Consider the following 9,279-nt stretch of genomic DNA (forward strand, 5'->3'; position numbering starts at 1 on the left):
GGTTACAAACGTATAAACAAGCGCAAAGAATATATGCGAAAAAATGAGTGATACCTCAACCTTCGCTGTTGAACAGACTATCAGCCAAAATCAGGTATGATTGAAGAACTGTGTATGGCTAGGGCTGAATTGCAAATTAGACATCTAAGCAGTTGTATCACAAAGACACTTATCCCCAATGCACTAAAGGTTGCGAAATTATTTTTGTACCGCTGTAAATGAAATACGTACGGAACTTGGAAACTTTCGACAAAATCTAGTGTACAATGCTTAAACGGGTTTTAAAGGCAACGATTTTTGACGGAAAAAAACAGTGGATGATTTGCAATCTCATTCTGGAGACAAAAACAAAAAGAAACAAAACAAAAACAAACGTTTATTGCTCGAGAACCTGAAGTATCACGTATAATGCGCACATCATTCCAAAGCCTTGCAGAACCTCTCTGAAAACTGTGAGTATAGACCTTGGAAGAAATCTCATTTGCTTATACTGGTAATCCTGTAACATATTTGGAGGGTCCGTAATTTAATAATCCACACCATACGTATCTCCCGACTCAACATCCGGCTACGGAAAAATAACTTAAACATGACCTTAATGATATTGCAAGCAAAACTGACAACCCCTCTTGTTCTTACAACTTGGCTGTCGTTGATCTATCGGTTCTCGATACACACCCTCCGAGACAGTTATACGTCCTTTTCAGCACGGCTCATTATTATTACTAAAATTGATATTGACAACATCTGCGTGAAATTATAATACCCACGAGGCGCCACAGAGCTTCTCAGCTCCGCCCTTTTTTAACACACACGCTCAACCACCATGCAAAAAGAATTATCGGAAGGCCGGGGAGCGACAGTCCAGCCACATTTGGGTTGGTAAAAAAGTTCTCCATCAACATCCCCAATTGGAATTATCAGTTTGGAGACTTTATCAAGATTCTATTGTTGTTACACGTACTATGTAGATGCGAAGAAGATCTATCTAATGTGCCTATGAGAGGGTCTATTGCAGACCTCTGGAAATCAAGGTTTTCAAACTCAACATTGACATCGCGTAACATTACAATCAGCAAATGAAAACCCACAATAATCCGCGAACAAATCACAAACTTTGTGTAGACGTCGAGAAAGTTGTTTGTAAAATCAACAGGCAGCCTGATATTGCCAGAGTCGTTTCGTGAAGAATCACGAAGTAGGGTAATGATTGTTAGGTCGTAAAAACCTTGATGCCTTATCCTGAATAATTTCTTTTTAACCATTCTTTCCGGTTCGTGTTGGGTTTTTTTTTTTTTGTCTCCATAAAATTTCATTTCGATAAAAAAAGCATAAAAATCTAAAACACTCCAAATCAAATGAATCAAACAGTAATGCCCCAGTCACACAGTGCCTTAAGGCCGTGTCACACCATTCCGGGCAAGCTATTTGGGCTTGTTACGTGTAGGGATTTTCTAGCATACCGGACATTCCTGAGGGCGGAAAAAGGATTTGTGCGAGTCAGCGCATGTGTCTTACTTGCTGGACGCGTTATACTTGCGAGCATACTGTGTGACCTTTGTACCAGTCGCGTGGGGGCTGACAACTCAGTGAAGGAATTCCTCTAATGGAATCGCTGAAATCTCACAGAATTTCATTATCTTGGCTACATACGGGACTGCGAAGTACCTGCGTGGGAATTGCCTGGGAAGTACTGCCGCTATGGGTCTCCTACTGGCGTTCTGCGTGGACCTCTACGGGCATTCCCGCGACTCACCCAGAAAAAGTTTTGGTCATGCTCAAAACTTGGCTGCGGTTAAATCGGACTTGCGTGAGCACCTCCGGGCAACTACGCGCTAGATACTGTCAGGTGCGGACCAACTGCGGAGAGCTCCGGGGAGTAAATTTGTTTCCCCGCAAGTCAAGCCGCAGAAGTTCCCCCGTACGGTATGACAAGGCATGAATGAAAATTGCAAACATTCTTGTTCGCCCGCTGAAAATCTTACCGACGTGCTGGAAACTACCTCCTCGCCACAAGCCCGCGTAGCTTGCGCGGAATGGTGTGACACGGCCTTTACGATGGGTTACGTCCGCCGCGGATAGATACGGATGAGTGGACGCAGGGGGACGCAGCGTGGACGCAGGCATCCGCACGATCGTATGTAGACGCAACTGTCCGTAATTAATCCGTAAAGAAACGCAAAATGACGGGGCCAAGCCTGCGAAATTTTGAAATGTTCAAAATTTTGCACGAATGCAGACTTACGCAAGTAACTGCAACTAAACGTAACTTTCCGTAACTGAACATAACGATCCGTAGCTTAGACGCAGACCATCCGCAAATAAGTTGACCTCCCGTTCATTTGCGTTTATTCCCGTCCACCGTAAGTATCCGAAATTAACCGCAAGTTAACGTATCACAACACTTACGACCGCTTACGGGCATTTACGGACAGTTACGGATGCTGCGGACAATTGCGTCCTTTGGCGTTTTCCATTTTCCTCTCCATGGGAATAGAGACTCATGGTAACCTACTAGTACACCACCCGTGTTGCTAAGCTGCAGCGCATTGTATCTGAAGGATACAATGCGCAATCTGAAGGATACAATGAATTGAAGGATACAATGCGTATCTGAAGGATACAATGGTATCTTTTGAGTGGGTACCTCCACTTTTTTTTCGCAGAATGTATAAATATGTCTGTATGAAAAATGCGTAATTTTGTAATGAGTATTGACAAATGTTATTCTTTGCTATCTATGTATCATTCCTTCAAACGCATGTCGAATCTATATTTTTTGTACATTCTGTTGAAAGAAGTGAAAATAAAACCTTTGAATTGAATTGAATCAAGGAATACTGCACTTCAGTCGGAGCGGTGGAGTGGCAGAACGGCTGCATGGTCAAGTTATGAAATTTCTCCCACAAATGGTCATTTTAGGTGGCAACCATATACACATGACATTGTTGACCATTGGTGCTGAACTTATTTTTCTTGCACTCTCTGAATGTATGTTATTCGAAAAAAGGTCAATATTTTGGGTTAGGGAATGGGGATACAGCATATTATCTATTTTACTGGCCGGGGAGGATGTTGGGCAGCGATAAACTATATAAAATAAGAACGACTGTATGTCCTAAAGTCTTCAAGGGAATGACTAGTAACTGATCAGTGGGAATCAGTGGGAGTGCTGGGGATGATTGTTCCAATCCTTGTGAGATTCATTTAAGAGTACATTGTATATCTATTGTTGTGTGAAAACTATTTGCTTCAGAATGGTCTCATATTCCAGTAATGTGCCTGCCTGAACAGTGTCGGGGCGATAGTTAACGGGCCTTTAACGATCGTCCCGTCACTGTACAGGCATGCTGACCTGGAAACATTGGACTGCACATTACTTGAATATAAGGCCATTCTGAAGAAAATAATTTTCACACAAGAGGTATATAATGTACTCTTAAATGAATCCCACAAGGACTGGAACAATCATCCCCAGCATTCCCACTGATTCCCACTGATCAGGTACCAGCCATCCCCTTTAACCATTTTACATTCCATGGAATGTGTATTACATTTTCATTTTATATTTTGAAAGTGGAGGGGTGTTCTAAAGTCCAGATGTTTATTTGTTTATATCTGGAAACTTATCAATCATTTAGGTAATCATATCAGTCTCCTTGACATAACGCAGGAAGTCATGACTATCGATGCACAATTACAGCTAAAGCGAAGTTTGTCTATACCATGAGTGTAAATTTATTTGTTCTTCATTGTTCTTACTCTCTTGTTTAACCTATCGATCTATATTATATTTCATTTGCGGTATAATTATGCTATGTATACTGGACATTGATGATGTATATATTCATATTTGAGTTGCACAAAATCAATTCAAACTTGAGTTCAAAATTTCATTTTTTCCTCTATTGCTGTAAAACAAATTAAAGAAATGCGAAAAGTCTTCACAAGTTGTACGTGACAAAATTTCTGCTTTTCCCTATAGTGCACAATATAAGACAGTCCGATTTGTGATAACCTTGTTGTCATAATACACTAACTGAGCAGGGATCGTCAGAGAAAACCACATTGTCCATAATTATTCATAACAATCTGTAACTATGCGTAACTCTCCGCAAGTATTTAGAAGTATTCGGAAGTTTACGCAAGTCGAAAAAAAAAACAAATAAGGTGTCAATTCGTAAGATTATCCGCAATTGAACGCAGGTGTCCGCATCTGATCGTATCTGTCCGTATCGCCTGCGTTTTTCCGTATTTTTTGTTTAAAAATTCTTGTGACGGCAAGGGATCCGCGAGAGTCCGCAGGAAAAATGACTTTTTTGGACGTAACTCCGGACGAAGAGTATTATGTGACTGGGGCCTAAGATGTCAATGACCGCGTCTGAAGATGCTGTCAGTGATAGATGGGAAAATAGTTTAATAAGTTCGAATTCTCTACCTCTAATATATCGCATTCCATCTGTAATAGTATGGTGCCAGAAAACGTTTACTGCCGTATATCCCTTTCTTGATATTGAATACGTTTTATGACAGAATAGGAGACACTGCGTATAATGTGTATGGGTCTTCACATGTCACTTGAGTATGATTTCAGGCAGTGCTTATATCTTTTGTCCCTAGTGTGTGGTGTCACAGTCTTCCATCATCTGTCTTTTCTTCATCTAGATATTCCTAAGGAGCAACATGATACAATTCACAAACTTATCTCGCTATTGAGATCACAGCTTGCGGGAAGGGGGGGGGGGGGTGGGCGGGAGTGGAGCAGATAATGTTCCCCTTCCCCCTCTCTCGAAAAAACCCACACAATGTATATATAAATACATGCATTGATGTAATACATGGGTATATATATATATATATATATATATATATATATATATATACATATATATGAAATATATATACATATACATATATATATATATATATGTATATATGTATATGTATATATATATATATATATATATATATATATATATATATATATATATATCGTGGTCGGCGGCAAATTGGCAATTTTGAATTTTACTCCAAATACCTTATTGGAGAGAGATGAAATGTAACAATGATTAAATCCATAAAATCTGCACATGAGTATCCATCTAGATTAATGTGGTTCCTTAGACTGTTAGATAATAATGATGACATGATGACATGATGACTGTACCGTGTCTAGAACCCATCCATGTTTGTGTGTGTGTGTGTGTGTGTGTGTGTGTTTATGTAAATAAAATTCATATTAGTCTTTGATAGTACCACGTGTTCAAATGTCATCTCCCAAACCGTTTGCGTAATTTACTCCCGAATACTGGATTCCATAAGGTGTTGTAAATAATAATGATGATGATAATGACGACAATAATGAGGATGATAATAATAATAATAATAATAATAATAATAATAATAATAATAATAATAATAATAATAATAATAACAATAATAATGATAATAATGATAATAATAAGATAATGATAATAATAACAGAAATAAAATAATCAAAATAGAATGAATGCCTTCTGTTGTGTCTAATAACCTGCTCTGTGGCATATTCTGATGGTTTTGATATTTTGATATTGATATCTGTGCTTCTAAACATGATCAACTTTCTTTCTATTTCTCTCTCTCTCTATGAAATTATGAATCATCTTTACCCAATACATATGTATTCTGTCGATTACTGAATCAATCGTTATCTTCGTCATGTTGATGATAAGAAGCAGGTTAAAGAAAAGAAGCAATGCTCGTTTTACACCAACAGTAAGGGCAGTTATGAAATAAAAAAAAAGAAAAGGAGCAAACAAACCGATTGAAAACTGCAACGCTCTTTGCCGCGGATACCGGTGAAGAAAATGATACAAACTAAATCGATGCAGGTAAATATTTAAAAGCAAAATAAAACAGACATGACGTATGAGCTTAATCGTATAACCTCACGTTTGTTTGTATCTGGTGTTGTTGTTGCTATTTGTTTGTTTGTTTGTTTGTTTTGTTTCTTAGAAAGTGATTCATCTAAACTTTCCCCAGCAGCAAGAGATCACCGTCTCGATTAACATTATTATCCTTAATTCTGACGGGAAAATCTCTTTTATTCAGGGTTTTGCTTCAACCAAAGAGATAAAAGCAGAAGAGCAGGACGATGTGTATACTGAAGCTTTAGTCTAGTAATCATAATATCAAATTGGTTGGTGAACGGTGTTATGTACATAGCCGAGTTAGTGTGTAAACAGCTGTACGGAGTGTCAGAAAGTAATGGCAGCACTCATTTCTGAATTCTATTCTCTCCACCTGTAGATGGTTTTGATGTCCAGTCGTATTTCCACGTTTGATTATAACGTCAATATTCACTGTCAGTTTTTATCAACACTACCATGTCGATACCATAATTCCAATATTCCCCCACAAAAATTTCCCCTTTTTTACAGGGGTTGGAAGTCAAATGCTTCATTCAATGACCATCCAATTTTTCTGTTGTAACTAGTTCTTACTATGCGTATCATTACAGCTGACCACCGGCTACTTAATTGATTTAAAGCCATTCGATTGTGAAGTATTGTACGTCTGGACTCTGAAGACACTGGTCAAGATGTCCAATGTATATCGCATATATCATCGCACATATCAGACAATTACATGAAAATACCTGGCGCCATTTGAGCCTATACGTTATCATACCTACACATAAACAAGTATAATCGGTAATTGAGGAAGACTCTATAAGGGAGTTTGACGGAATCGTTAAAGTGCTCCGAACGGACTTATGCTCCGTTTTATGGTTCATTTCTCGGATATTTGGGATCGAGTATCCCATTGGTTGCATAGATGTCCAGCCGTACAAACATGTCTGCATTGCCCCTCTGAAGCAAATGCCTCACACAAGGGGGATATGGCAACAGAGATTTTGCTCAACTCAAAAGCTCTTCTGGATATGGCGGACAAACACTAATCACGTGGTCACGCACACGTTGAGGGGAGCCGGAGTGTCAAGGTATGTATGGTGCACACGCGCGATATGTTCGTGCCCACAACAATACTACGAGCCTGCGTGTTTAGACTTCAAGGGGGGGGGGGGGGGGGGTATTAAAATGCCCATGATTCAGAAAAATATGTCTTGAATGAGAAAGAATAGTACACCTACCATCGTTTCCATGTATCAAGAATATGAGGGGAAAGTACATACATTTAGGTGTTCGGGACATAGATTCATGATTCAGCTAAACAAAAAACAAAACAAAACAAACAAACAAACAAACAAACAGCAACAAACAATCAATTAAATAAAAAAATAAAAAAGAGTTAAGTCTAAAAACTTATGTTAGTATTATCTTCCTTCCTAAGATTAGACAAGATCCCAAAGTAGGTCTAAACATAATTTATAAGTATATATGCGCGTATACTGTATGCGCCTATATATCTATATATCCATCTATTATATATGTACCTATATGAACACACATGAAATATTATAGTGTATATAGTGTTATATAAAGTGTGCATGTATAAACACACACACACACACACACACACACATATATATATATATATATATATATGAGAGAGAAAGAGAAAAAAAGAGAGAAAAATAAAGAAGAGATACTTCCTGCTCAAGCCATAGTGCGAGTAGATGTATTTGTACATTCTTGTAATATAGCATTTTCTAGTCCATCGACTTTCGAGGAGTCGATCTGCGTATGTACGCAGCTGATAGCGTGCGTGTGTGCTCGGAGGGAGATAAATATAAGTTTCTGTTCGCGATCAATTGTGAGACAGCAAAACTTTTCAAATGAACAGGAAAAAAATCAATTCACCGTCAAATATTTACGGAAGCGACAGAATATATTCATATTCACCTTCGTACGCGACAACCATGAAATGATTCTTTTTTTTTTTCCGCCAAGCGAGTTGTTTTAGCGGCTTCAGCGGACGTTAATACAAGAATACAATAGTTACACATTGTGATCATTCAATGCGTTCACTTAAGATTGTAGATGGCTGTCATTTAAGACGAGGCACGCCACAAATTATGCTTTTCAAACTCATCTGAAAGAGTTTATTGGACACCACGCTGTCTTCTTAGTGGCTCCGGGATGATGATTATGTTTGAATTTTCGCTCCATCATGTTCATTTAGATGTACTCGAAGAGTCTCTGATGATACAGAACCCAATCCCACGACACAAATCATATTTGAGTTTCTGTGGTTGCTGTGGCTCTCTTTTGGATATATCATTTTGACATTTAGACCAAATGAGACCATTCGAGAGAATAAATAATCCCTGTCCCTCCGCGACATATTTATTTATGCTCAAAATAGTGATTTCTACTCTGAAGCGTCGGTAGATATTCTTCTCTCACTCTTTTGTGAAAGCACAACTTGTGGGCAGGTGGCATTCGGGTAGTTAAGCAATATTACGGTATTCACTGTCCAATTAAAGGCAAGTCTGATCAGGAATTACCACTTCACGTCAGTATTGTGGGACACACACATAGTGATGGTCCCAAACTCTGCGGGAGCACGTGTATTGAAGGTTGAGTTCGTAATAAACAGCATCCCTGCCATGAATTAAGTTTAACGAAAGTGATTGTGGCACTTCAATAGTATGCAATTTGGCGTCAAGATCGCACTGCATGGTGATAAAATGTGCATTACTGTTAAGGAGCATCGCATAAACGTAAATACAACACACGTAAAACCTACGACATATAGTTATCATTTACCATTTGCAGATGAAACAAAAACCCAGATTTAGCTCTTCAAAATAGTTCTAAAATGTGACTTATGCATGTGTATAGAAACAGCCATTGTAAAGAAATTAATCAGGACAATCAATGTTAAGTATTGATAAATATACAAAATGTGAACTATAGTTTTTAATAAAATTGTTTCTAGACGAATCTGTCTAGATTTATGGTTTAAAAAGAAAAACAGTGATATCTCCCTATATCATAGGTTTCAATGCAAAATTTTTATACGGTAGGATGTTTTGTGATACAACTGACCTATACACATGCAACAAAATGTGAAAACGCGAAAATTTAAAAAAAAAATCACTGCTCTCAAAGGTAAATTGTACCTTTGAATGCGCAGTATATTTGGACAATACTGGCTTATTCTCTTTTGACCTTTCAGCCATATAGTGTGATAAATTGATTCCATAGTTAAATCTCATTCCCCCCTCCAATACTACTCCCCCATTCCCTTCGCACCCTTGGTCTAGGTTAGTATAGAGGGAGACACCACTTTCTGAAGAGTGCAACGCTACAAACTATGCATGTAGGCACT

This window comes from Diadema antillarum, unplaced genomic scaffold (genome assembly GCF_040938485.1).
Source record: "Diadema antillarum isolate AM-2024a unplaced genomic scaffold, OU_Dant_1.0 scf00000202, whole genome shotgun sequence".
In the NCBI taxonomy this organism is placed as follows: domain Eukaryota; kingdom Metazoa; phylum Echinodermata; class Echinoidea; order Diadematoida; family Diadematidae; genus Diadema; species Diadema antillarum.